The following is a 13,788-nucleotide window of genomic DNA, read 5'->3' on the forward strand; positions in this document are numbered from 1 at the left end:
AGGGAGGAGAAGCAGGCTCCATGCAGGAGTCGGATCCAGGACTCAATCCCCAGACCCCAGGATCACGTCCTGAGCTGAAGGCAGATGCTTAACTGCTGAGCCACTCAGGCATCCCTCAAATAAATAAAATCTTAAAAAATAAAAATAAAAAGGGGCAAAGGATTCACTAAAGAAGGTATATATAGCCAATTAGCTGTAATAAGTATTGATTCATGCTACAACATGGATGAACTTTGAAAATATGCTAAGTGAAGGAAGGCAGACACAAAGGCCACATACAACCATAGTATGCTTCCATTTATATGAAAGGTGCAGAATAGGCAAATCTAGACAAATGAGTGGTTGTCAGGAGCTGAGGGAGAAGGAGGTATGGGGAATGACTACTATTGGGTATGAAGTTTCTTTCTAGGGTGATTAAAATGTTTGGGAATTAGAGAGTGCTGACAATTGAACAAGCTTTTGAATATACTAAAACCCAGTGATTTATACATTTCAAAATGGTGAATTTTATTTCACATTATGTGAACTATATCCTTTTTTTTAATGATTTTTTTTTTTATTCATTCATAGAGACACAGAGAGAGGCAGAGACACAGGCAGAGGGAGAAGCAGGCGCCATACAAGAAGCCTGACGTGGGACTCGATCCCGAGTCTCCAGGATCACACCCCAGGCTGCAGGCGGCCCTAAACTGCTGTGCCACACGGGCTGCCCACATTATGTGAACTATATCCTAATTGACAACTACTGGGCAAAATTAGATCAGTGGTTGACAAGGGCTAGATCAAGGGGATTCACTATAAAAGGGGCACAAGGATACTTTCGGCAGTGATACAAATGCTCTTTAATTGTGATGTTGGTTGTGCAATTGCATATACTTTTCAAAATTCATTAAATGGAACACCTAAAAAAATGAAATTTACTGTCAATTATGTAAATATAAATTATATTCAATTTATATTCAATTCAATCAATCAGCATGACTTTAAAAAAAGTATATATAGGGAGTCCTGGGTGGCTCAACAGTTGAGCGTCTGCCTTCAGCTCAGGGTGTGATCCTGGGGTCTGGGGATCAAATCCCGCCTCAGGTTCCTTGCATGGAGCCTGCTTCTCCCTCTGCTTATGTTTCTGCCTCTCTCTGTGTGTCTCTCGTGAATAAATAAATAAAATCTTAAAAAAAAAAAGTATATCTAGAAAAGCCCTAAACTTAAGTTGAAGTAGAGGAAATATGCATAAATCCAGATGCATAGCGATATACATTATAAAGTATGAATTAAAAATAAGCAAGTATTAGGTGGTTTTTTCCAACTCTTTATAAAACATTTGAAAAATGTAATTTAATGTTAAAAATAAAATACTTGAAAGATACTTGAATTATATTTATGAAGAAGAGTTTAAGAAAATGAAAGAGAGTTAAAAAAAAGACACGCAAATTACAAAAATAAATTCATGGGTGTGAACTGTACTGTAATAGAGTATCAACTCTCTTACTGTTAAGTTTTTCCTGATAATTATGTAAAAGTTTCTTGATATTTGGGAGAGAGGACATTTAAATCATTAATTCTATTAAGTATGAATCTAATTTTACAGAAACCACAAATGAAACTATCATTGTAAAATATGACATTTCTATTTAGTGAACATCTGAGGCTGTACTTGATGCTATTTTATTGTTGACTTGCATTTTGTTAAGGAACGGTAGCTTCTGGTACTATTTAGGGATAATTTAACAGTATTCTCATTTTCAAAAGTTATATAAGGGATTTTTAAAAATCCTATTACCTATTTTTAATTAATTAACTAATTAATTAATTATTTTAAAGATTGTATTTATTTATTCATGAGAGACACAGAAAGAGAGAGAGGCAGAGACACAGGCAGAGGGATAAGCAGGCTCCAAGCAGGGAGCCCAATGTGGGACTCCATCCCAGGACTCCAGGCTCACGCCTTGAGCGGAAGGCAGGCGCTTAACCGCTGAGCCACCCAGGCGTCTCCTATTTTTTAAAAATTAAAAAAAAAAAAAAAGATTTTATTTACCTATTTGAGAAAGAGCAACAGAGAATACAAGCAGTGGGGAGGAGCAGAAGAGAAGAAGCAGCTGACTTCTCTTCCCTGCTGAGCAGGGAGCCCATTGGGCTTGATCCCAGGACCCTGGGACGTGACTTGAGCTGAACAGACACTTAACTGAGTCACCGAGGTGCCCCTAAGTGATTTTTTGTGTGTGTGTGTGATTTTTTTTTTTAAAGGAGCTTGGCTCCTTTAGCTCTTTTTTTTTTTAAAGGAACTTAGCTCCTGTTTAGCTTCTAGGGTTATTTTTACTTGATTTAATGGAAAATAAAGCTATTTTTCAACCAAACAGGGAATTTATTCATTTTTTTAAAAAGATTTTATTTATTTATTTGACACAGAGAGAGCACAAGCACGCAGAGTAGTAGAAGGCAGAGTGAAAGGAAGAAGCAGGCTCCTCACTGAGGAGGGAGCCCAATGTGCGGCTCCATCCCAGGACCCTGGGATCAAAATTGGAGCTGAAGGCAGGCGGTTAACCAAATGAGCTACCCAGGGGCCCCAAACAGGAAATTTAGACAAAACTCTAGTATTCTTAGATAAATCTTGGTTACTTTGGGGAAAGGTAGAAGGGAATAGAATGGGATCAGTAAAGTGGATATAGGAATTTAAATTGAACCTGTAATGTATTTCTTTGAAAAGGAGATCTGATTCAAATTTAGCAAACTGCTGTAACGAAACAGGAGAGGTTTGTCATTCTCTGTGGTTTTTAAAAAAGAGAGGTCAATTTGTTAAAAAGGCTCATTAATTCTTTAATTTTGTTGGAAGGCTGTATAATCACCCTAATGTAAAACTTTGTTATCCATAATTCTAGAAGAGTCTCCAGGCTACCCTCCCTATCTCCAACCCATCTCATCCTAATTTCATTCTGGCAGATTAATCAGCCAAGAACCAACAATAGAGTCCAATTCCGTTTACAACAAATATAAAGGTCAGGAAGGGTGGGAATCAGATCCCAAAGGGCAGAGATCAAAATCTCTTTGGATTCAAATACTCTCTCCATTTCTCTGAGTTTGTATTACATAGGTTAAAAAATGGGAATAACTACCTCAAACAATCCTTGAAGGATTAAAAGATTTTTTTTTACATGAGAGCATCTATTAACACATCTGGCACATGATCACTCAATAAACATGAGATTTCCTTTTTCTTTTACGTAATCTTCACTACAACAGCAGTCTAACATGTATGCTATACTCGAGTTAAAAAAAATTATTCTTGCATGCTGCCCATTCAGTTTCATTTTCCTGATCAGTATCATTTTCCGTTTTATTCTTCTATTCCTCCCACCTTAAATTTTCTCCCATATTCATCATCTATTTCAATCCTATTTACCCATGAAGGCCCAGCTCAAATTCTACTTCTTACATAGTCTTCCTGACTTTTAATTTCTATGGTTCTTAAAAAGCATCGGATAGTTGACAAATTAATCGTTCTTTTTTTGGATCTTATTTAATTTTATTTATTTTTTAAAGTAGGCTCCATGCCCAGCATGGAGTCCAATGTAGGGCTTGAATGCATGATCGTGAGATCAAGACTTGAGCTGAGATGAAGAGTTGGATGCTTAATCAACTGAGCAACCCAGGCGCTCCTCTTTATTTGTATTTTAAAAATTATTATTAATTTTGAACTATATCAATACATTTTCCTAGTTAAAAAAAATACTAATAATACAGATAAAGCTAAAGATGTCTTAGACTGTTACCCCTGGTCCCAGACCCCTCCTGTGGGGGGAACCAGAACTGCTGGGATGCATCCTTCCAAATCTTTACCAGCATTTACATATGTATAGAAATGTAGTTTTGCTTTCTCTCTTTTTATTTTATATATATGGTATCAAATTGCACATTAGGTTCTATATAGCCACTTATTTCACTTAATATATTTTGGGGGTCCTTTCAATACAAACAGATCTATTTTTGTTTTGTTTTGTTCCTGTTTTACTGAGAAACAATTGACATCACTGTGTAAGCTTAAGGCATACAGCATAATGGTTTAATTTATATATACAATGACCCTTGAACAACACAGGTTTGAACTAAGCAGGTCTATTTATATGCAGATTTTTTCAATAAAGTCAGTACAGTATTCTGAATGTATTTTCTCTTCTTTATAATTTTCTTAATAACATTTTGTCTAGCTTATTTTATTTTCAGAATATATTTTATAATAGATATAAGATATAAATATGTGTTAATCAGCTGTTTATTTTATTGATAAGGCTTCTGGTCTACAGTAGGCTGTTAAGTTTTCTGGGAGTCAAAAGTTACATGCAGGGGTGCCTAAGTGGCTCAGCTGGTTAAGTGCCTTTGGCTTTGATCATGATCTCAGGGTCCTGGGATCGAGCCCTGCATCAGGCTTCCTGCTCAGTGGGGAGACTGCTTCTCCCTCTCTGTACTGCTCTCTCTCTCTGTCTCTCTCTTTCTCAATCTCATTCTCAAATAAATAAATAAATTAATTAATTAATTAATTTAAAAAAATCTTTTTAAAAGGGCAGCCCAGGTGGCTCAGCAGTTTAGCGCCACCTTCAGCCCAGGGCATGATCCTGGAGACCTGGGATTGAGTCCCACATCAGGCTCCCTGCATGGAGCCTGCTCCTCCCTCTGCCTGTGTCTCTGCCTCTCTGTCTCTCTCTCTCTGTGTCTCTCATGAATAAATAAATAAAATCTTAAAAAAATATATTTTAAAAAAAGTTACATGAAGATTTTCAACTGTTTGGGGTATTGGTGCCCCAACCTTCATGCTATTCAAGGTATTGTGAAATGATTAGCATAATAAGTTTAGTTTAACATCTTATATAGATACAATAAAAGGAAAAAAATTCTCTGTGAAGAAAACTCTTAGAATCTACATTTTTAAAAAAGAGATTTATTTATTTGAGAGAGAGAGAGCAGGGAGAGGGGCAAAGGGAAAGGGAATGGGAAAGAATCTCAAGCAGATTCCCTGCTGCGTATGGAGCCCAATGTGGGACTCGATCTCATGACCCTGAGATCATGACCTGTGCTGAAACCAGGACTCAGACATTCAACTGATTGAGCTACCCAAGCGCCCCTAGAATCTACTTTCTTAAATGTTTTCAATATATCATATAGCCCTGTAAACTATAATTATATTGTCCGTTACATCCCTAGTACTTACTTAAAACCATAAGTTTGTACCCTTTGACCACCCTCCTCTAATACTGCATACACATACCCCATCCGGTAACCACAAATCTGATCTCTCTAAAAGTTTGGTGTGTTTTTGGTCTTTTGGGTTTTTTTAGATTCCACATGTAAGTGAGATCATATAGTCTTTGTTTTTCTTGTGTCTTATTTCCCTTAGCATAATGCCTTCAAGTTCCATCTACGTTGTCACAAATAGTAGGATTTTCTTTTTATGGCTGAATAATATTCCACAGTATATATATACCATAACTTCTTTATTCATTCATCCCCAATCTAGTATATTCAACTATTGCAGTGTTCAAATTTGTTTATCCTTCCCCCTTTGGTGGGCATTTAGGTTTTTTCTAAATTTTACCTGCATAAACAACGAAATATTTCAGAGGCAAAAATAACATGAGAAAAATTCTGAAGCAGAAACCACAAAATAAAACCACATTTACATTAAAGAGATCTTTATATTAGAGAGATCTTCTGGTTAGCTGAAAGCTAATAGGCCTATGTATCAGAGAAGCATAAGATTTTTCATTTACATTTTAATTTTCATATTATTTTGTGCATTTGATATGACCATGTCATAGTTCTGTTTGGTAAGATCCAGTGCTCACTAAATTATCTGGTGTAAAGGATCCCATGCCGTATTAGATACAGTACCTACCTGTCTATATTTTTTTCCACTAGAAAAATATTATTTTCTCTTTAACTCCCAACACCAGAGGGCAGCAGCCTTAATATGAGCTAGCAGTAGAGAGAAACTGACTAATGAAAAAATATTTTAGTAAAATTTGCACTAAATTACTAATCATCCTTTCATTTTGGGGAAAATATATTTATAAAAAAGTGAACAGACACATGAAATATGTAAAAACAACTAAACAAGCAAATCATGCTGTTTCTCCAAGAGGATGAAAGAAATCTAACTTAGATAATACAGGGAAGGAGCATGAAAATCTGATATGGTGAAATATAATATTTACATTATTGGATTAGTTCGATGTATCTTACAAGTAAAATCTGAAAGAACCAAATGAAGACAAATTCCTTTTCATTAGGTTCTCAGGCTCCCTAAAATTTTTCAAATAGGAGGAAAGAAAGAGGGAAAATAATTCCAGATCAAAGATATATACACATAGGCTTTCTAATGGCCTTGTAGAAAACTTGAAGGAACTAAACAAAAGTCCTTTATGAAAGAAAAGATAGGGCAAAAAAGCCCCCAAACAAAAAGCAGAATAAGCCAGTCCACCTATTTTGAAAATTTCAGGTGGGAAAAAGGATGTGCTTTCAAATATGAATCCTTTCCCTTTGAAGTACATATATATTTTTAAAATTCATAGACTGTACCTTTTTAAATCTTTTGTTTGTTTGTTTATTTGTTATTAAGTAAACTCTACCCTCAATGCTGGCTGAAACTCATGACATCAAGATCAAGAGTCACATGCTATTGACAGGCGGCCTAGACTTTACTTTTTAGAATAGCTTTAGGTTTATAGAAAATTGAGCAGATAGTACAGGGAGTTCCCATAAATGCCCCCCTTCACAATAGTCTCCCCTGTTGTGAACATCTTGTATTAGTGTGGTAATTTGTTGTAATTAATCCAATATTGATCCAATATGATAAACTGAAGCCCATAACTTACATATGGGTTTTGACAAATACATAATGTATTACATATTATAGTATCATACAAGAATAGCTTCACTGCTCTAAAAACCTCTTGTGGTACATCTACTTCCTCCTTTCCCCTGTTCATTTTTTTTCATTGTCTCCACAGTTCTACCTTTTTCAGGATGACATACAGTTGGAGTCAGACAGTACGTAGCTTTTACAAAATGGCTTCTTTCATTAAGTAGTATGTATTTAAAGTTTTTTAACTGTGTTTTTGTGGCTTGATGGCTCATTTCTTTTTTGTAGCTTGACAGGTCATTTAAAAAAATCAATAAATAGTATTCTACTGTGTGGATATACCAAAGTTTATTTACCCATTCACCTACTGAAGGACATCTTAGTTGCTTCCACTTTTAAGTACATTTTTAATTTGAAAAAATAATAGAGAGTTTCATTTGAAGATGAGACTCCTCTTCTTCCTGAGAATTTATTTTATTTTTATTATTATTATTTTTTAAGATGTTACTTATTTATTCATGAGCGACACAGAGAGAGGCAGAGACAGGCAGAGGGAGAAGCAGGTTCCCTGCAGGAAGTTGGATTCGGAATTCAATCCCGGGATCCCAGGATCATGCCCTGAGCTGAAGGTAGACGCTCAACCACGAGCCACCCAGGTGTCCCTGGGAATTTTTCAAATGACAGTAAAGGTATCAAAGGACTAAATCCACAATGCAAAAAGAACTGGAGAAAGGGTCAGTGGGTACTGAAGGAGTAGATGAAATTTCAACATATTTCTGAAAGTCAGAAAGTAGCATGAAACAAAGCACAGTAAGCCAAAACCCTACTTATGCCTCTAATATCTACATTTTGTTCCAGCAATCTCATTTCTGGGTTTATAGCTAAAATAATTGAAAACAGGGTCTTGATGAAATATTTGCACATCTATGTTCACAGCAGCACAGTTGACAATGGCCAAGGGCTGGATGCAACCCAAGTGTCCACTGATGCTTAAATGTATAAACAAAATATGGTATACCATATTATTCAGTTTTAAAGATGGAAATCCTGTAACATGCTACAACATGATGAACCTTAAAGACATTATGTTAAGTGGAATAAACTAGTTACAAAAAGACAAATACTATATGATTTTCTTTCTATGAAGTATCTAAAATAGTCAAATTCATAGAAAGAGTAGAATGGTGGTTACCAGGGAATGGGGGGGGGGGGAGGGCAAAAAGGGACCTATATAGTGGGTGGATTTCAGACTTAAAAGATGAAAAATATTCTAGAGATGCATTTCACAGCAATGTGAGTATAATTAATACTACTGAACTGTACAGTTAAAAATGGTTATGATGGTAAATTTTATGTTGTGTGTTTTCTCACCACAATATAAATAATTAAATCTTACATTTTGTCTTCAGGTTGATCCTCAAAATTGAACATAATGTGAACACCAAGTTAAGATCATCTACATATTGTTCACTGTGGATCCCTGTTGTGGGTTTGGATAAAATTTGCTTCTGTTCAGGCCCATCTATGTCTCCTGAAGGTATTGGGATCAAAAGGAATTTTTTCTGAAGTCCTATCAATTGGTTGTTCAAAATCATGCCCTGTTTCAGTTTGCTTCATGTTCAGACCATAACTTGCTTACTCAGGTCTTCCTTCTTTCCTTCCTTCCTCCCATCCCTCCTTCCTCCCCTCCCTTCTTCTGAACTATCCGTAGAAAACTGCTTTTCTTTTTTTAATGTTGTTGCCAGAGAAACATACCATCTTCACCATATCATTAATATCTTCCAGTTTTTTATTATTTACGGCATGTGTGTAGCATTCTTTTTTCAAGACACATTTCTTGAAGCCCAATGTGGATCTAGGGCACCATAGTCATTTGGGATTTCTTTCCACTGGAGTAGTTCCTCCATGTCAGCTTCCCTTATATTTCCTATATCCTTTTTGCTGTAGGTTTCCTCAACTTAAGTTTTTATATTTTCTATTGCATTTGGCAGAAGGTGGAGAGGGATTCAGTCATTTTTTCTCTCTCTTAACTTCCAAGAGTTCATTCTTGCTTTTGATTCCTTTTCATAGCATCTTTCCTCATTTGATGGAATCGTCTCTTTAAATTTAATCTAAAAATTTTTAAAGTTCTATATATCTCGTTAACCTCAGCTTTTCTTTCTTTCTTTCTTTCTTTCTTTCTTTCTTTCTTTCTTTCTCTCTTTCTTTCTTTCTTTCTTTTTGTTCTGGGCCCATTGCTTTCTTTTTCTTTGGTTTTCATGATGTTTCTTTCCTTTACATAACTTAATCCTTGGTCAGTCATTGGTATCCCCAGATTTTTCTGGGAAGATGGTATGGGTTTTCTCTATTTCTGTGTATGTAGGTTTGTTTTCTGCCACTGTCCTCTTAAATAAAATGGGCAATTGGGAGCTCTGCATTTGTGAGTTAGCACTAAGTACATTTTAAAAAAATTATTTATTTATGATAGTCACACAGAGAGAGAGAGAGAGAGGCAGAGACATAGGCAGAGGGAGAAGCAGGCTCCATGCACCGGGAGCCCGATGTGGGATTCGATCCCGGGTCTCCAGGATCGCACCCTAGGCCAAAGGCAGGGGCTAAACCGCTGCGCCACCCAGGGATCCCAGCACTAAGCACATTATTTAAACTTTTAAGTGAATAACTAAAACGTAAATGTTGAAATTTAGGAGAGAGAGAGAATGGTGTACATGAGCTCTGAGTTTTTAGAGCATATATTTGACAAATAATGCATAAAATAAATCCAGGACTAGTGGTACTAGCATATTATTTAGTCTTTTGATGGTAACCATGAGAATAACTAAAAACAGCTAAAAATAGCTTGTAAGGAACAAATCAAAAACAAGAAGCAGTTAGGAACATCATCGTTTTCTATTATGTTCCTTTTTGTACTTTTCTTTTTTATCATAAGTATGTATTTTTTGAAATGAATAAAAATGCATGGAAGATGAAATGATGGAAACTGAGGGGGAAAATGTAAGAAATGTGGAAATAAAAAGAAAAATGAATTTTATTTCTAAGAAGTAAAATAAGTTCAAACCCTCATTTATATGTACAAAATTACTCAGAGGGAGAAATGTTGTTGCTAGGGAGACCAAAGCAACTGTTGATCTGCAAATTCAGCTCTTAAAAAAAATTCCATGACATTTATTCTGCAATTACATCCTACTCAGGTTTAACATAAGCCAATAAAATCATTTTAATGAAGTCCTTGAAACCTGGTGTATATCACTAACATTTACTAAATATTCAGGTTACAGAGTATAGTTCAGTGATAAGAAAACTAGAGTAAAGGTCAGGTAACCTTGGTTCTAGTCCCAACTCTACTGCTTAAAAATCATACATCCTTGAGTAAGTCATTTACCTTTTCTGAAACTAAGTTTCTTTACTAGTAAAAATGGGGATAACTACTACCTAGCTTGCCTACCATTCAGGGTTGCTGTGAGCATCAAATGAAATTTGGAGTATTTTACACGGTTTGAAAACTACACAAATATATTCAACTAGGAAGTACTATTTTCCCCAAATTAATAAAGCCATGTGTATTCTGTACTCTTCAGTGATTAAAGACCAAATTAAGTATTAGAAAAATGTGAACCAAGAAAGGGAATATAAATGAGTATTTGTAAAAATTGAACTAGCTGACAGATACAAGCCCTGGTTAGGCTCTACCACAACTTCTTTAGGTCTCTGTATGATAAAATTACACAAGACTGCCTTTGTAGAGGTGTTTCTTGGGTATATTTTCCATCACACAATGATGATTTAAAAGAAAATTCATTCACCATTTTCTTTTTAAAAAAATTTTTTTTTAATTTTTATTTATTTATGATAGTCACAGAGAGAGAGAGAGAGAGAGAGAGAGAGAGAGGCAGAGACACAGGCAGAGGGAGAAGCAGGCTCCATGCACCGGGAGCCTGACGTGGGATTCGATCCTGGGTCTCCAGGATCGCACCCTGGGCCAAAGGCAGGCGCTAAACTGCTGTGCCACCCAGGGATCCCCATTCACCATTTTCCAGGGCTATATTTTGCTTGAAAAAGTTTAACTATGCTAGATATCTGAAAATCACTGGCTTAAAGTCTTTTATTTCTATTTTCAGGCATTTCATAGCCTTAACCTAACCTAAACCATCTTTAACTTTACATTCTATCCTTTCTCAGCATACACCTACATTTTGAGACCAGAGTGCTCTACCCACTATTTTTCAAAATGCCATGGCCAATCTCTGCCTGCACATTTTGTCAATATAGCTGTTGCTGCTCCACCTGGAGCATTTATATGCCCTGTGTCCTGTTCCACTCCCCACCCACACATTCACGCACCCAAACTTGAGCAGTACTCAATATCTTGGTTATATCTGCTTTCAAAAAGTTAAAATTTACTGTAGATCAGAAACAGGTGATAGTTGTCATGTTACAGAGAATCTGGCTTCTAGGCCAGTGAAGACTTGTTTATAATGTGATAGAATGTATGAAAACATTGAAAGAAGTAGAAGAAAGTGAGGGCCTTAGATCTAGAACATAGAAGGGAGAGAGCACGACAGAAGTCATCTGTGCATTACCTGGAGGAAGAACACCTTGAACCATGGACTTGTTGGGTTCCAGTGTTAGGATAGTTCCATCATAGAATGGTAGCATTTACTTATTACAGGCCAATGCTGTTGAACATGTAGTTATGTATCTGAATCCCTGTGATTTGATTTCATGATCACTAAAAATCTTCCGATTCTTTGACTTCCCTTATGGTACATCTAGAAAATACCCTGATTAGAGACAAATCCACTTACATTACATCTGTACTATAAATTAATAAAATTACATTCTGAATTCAGACATCAGTTTCAGTTTCTTGAGGGTGAATTCATCCTGAGACAAGAGAGACACAATCTGAAGGCTTAAAAACTGAGGGTCAGTTAGTGAACTATGGTAAATTTACCAACGCACGGGACAGCCCTAGTGGCGCAGCAGTTTAGTGCCGCTTGCAGCCTGGGGTGTGATCCTGGAGACCCAGGATTGAGTCCCACCTCAGGCTCCCTGCATGGAGCCTGCTTCTCCCTCTGCCTGTGTCTGTTTCTGTCTCTCTCTGTGTGTCTCTATGAATAAATAAATAAAATAAATCTTAAAAAAAAATTTACCAACAGAATGCCACCCCATGGAAATTACATGGGGTATCCCAGACTGCCCCAATAAAAAACCTTTCTTGTTGCATTATTTTCTTTTTAACACTTATATATACTTTTATTTATTCAAGGCCGCTAAAGACATACTGAAGCTTTTCTATGATCTGTCTCTACATACCTTTCCAATAATTTCTCTCTATGTATCCAAACCAAAGCTACAGCAGTAAGTACACAAACTTTCTATATCTGCTTGGAATAGATCCTATGTTGACAAATCTAAATTTTAACCAATTCTGAAAGTTTAGCACAAGTAGCACTTTTTTTTTTCATGAAGACTTTTCTAAGTACATCACCCTACCAAGGCTAAAACTAGCAATTTTGGTGATCTAGGCAAGCAGAGTCATTCAGAAGCAGCCACATGTGATAGGTTCCTTTTTTTTTTTTCCACTAAATAGATATTAATTAGGTATTAAACTCAGTTCCTCTTCTAAAACACTATATATGTTGTCAGCATGTCATGTAATAAATGCTGAAAGTTTGATCTATTATTTTACATTTCTGCACTCTAAATTTCAGTGCCCTGGGATATAGCCTAGGTTACCCACACTATCAATATACATTAAATACACCTTTGTTTACCAATTAAAAGTATTATTTCCCATTATAAGAGGGATCAATTATTATTTTTATGAAACAATTATTTAAATTATTTAGATTTCTTCCTCAGTTAAGGACACGTATTACTTGTTCCCTTTGTGAGCTTTTGTTTCATTTTCCCTTCTATGTTTTTTGAAGATATAATCCCTATCTATTTCATCTTTGTATCTTCCACAGGTTTTTAGCTAGTATCTTATATAGAGAGGGCACTCTGGGCAGCCTGGGTGGCTCAGCGGTTTAGTGCTGCCTTTGGCCCAGGGCGTGATCCTGGAGACCTGGGATCAAGTCTCAAGTCAGGCTCCCTGCATGGAGCCTGCTTCTCCCTCTGCCTGTGTCTCTGCCTCTCTCTCTCTCTCTCTCTATCTCTATCTCTCTCTGTGTCTATCATGAATAAATAAAATCTTAAAAAAATAGAGAGGGCACTTTAAATATAATTTAAGAATTTCTCTTCCATTTTCAATAAAGACTCCTCTCAGTCTTTTTATATGTATCCCATTTTATAAAGTCTTCCTTGATCATCCCAGTCCACAGGTCACTCTGACTTCTGAATTCCTATAAGGACTGCCTATAAAACATTTAATTGCCACCAATACTGCCCTAGTGTTATCTTTTTATGTATATACACATTTTATAGTCTTTTTATATTTCCATATATCCCAATAATACCTAGACACAGCATAGACAATGAATAAATATTAATTCACTCAAATAATCTTTTAAAAAAATCAATCAAGAGACTCATTAGGAAAAGTATAGACAAAACTGGTACCTAAAAAGAACAAAAGATCTCCTCCATGGTAATGAATACAAATTCCTATTGTTGCGGTCAAAAGCTTTCACATACATGGTAGTTACTAGTAAATTAAATTGTGTTGGAATTCTACAAGTGTTTTCAAATTTCATGACTCTTCCTTTCTCTTTAGGGACAATAAGGGCCCAACCACTTTCACTTCCTTAAAATAGCAATGAAAATACAAATGAAAGCAGATGGCTTTAAACAAAAACATCCATATTAAACATATAAGGTTATCATTCATTATAATTTGGTTAGGCTTCCCTGCTGAAGACACTTATATAGTCAGTTTATAATATATTGGTATGCTAAGCTTTAGCTCTTTTACCAAGCTGACCTCCAGCAAATGGTTT

General features: G+C 35.9%; 1 protein-coding gene and 1 long non-coding RNA gene across 6 annotated transcripts in view; one reads left to right on the plus strand and one right to left on the minus strand.

The window, feature by feature from the left end:
• The window catches only part of LOC140614991 (uncharacterized), a 57,886-nt gene extending 56,888 nt beyond the window's left edge, over positions 1 to 998 (plus strand). Inside the window, exon 5 of one of the 5 annotated variants that reach the window (XR_012015676.1) lies at positions 571 to 978. This is a non-coding gene — a long non-coding RNA (uncharacterized lncRNA). Of the gene's footprint in view, positions 1 to 570 lie in introns of all 5 variants that reach the window. The other 4 variants (XR_012015678.1, XR_012015674.1, XR_012015677.1 and 1 more) reach the window with 4 other exon arrangements.
• The window catches only part of PGM2L1 (phosphoglucomutase 2 like 1), a 55,118-nt gene that overhangs the window by 39,373 nt on the left and 1,957 nt on the right, over positions 1 to 13,788 (minus strand). The window lies entirely within an intron of this gene.

Source organism: Canis lupus, chromosome 23, assembly GCF_048164855.1.
Source record: "Canis lupus baileyi chromosome 23, mCanLup2.hap1, whole genome shotgun sequence".
Classification (NCBI taxonomy): domain Eukaryota; kingdom Metazoa; phylum Chordata; class Mammalia; order Carnivora; family Canidae; genus Canis; species Canis lupus.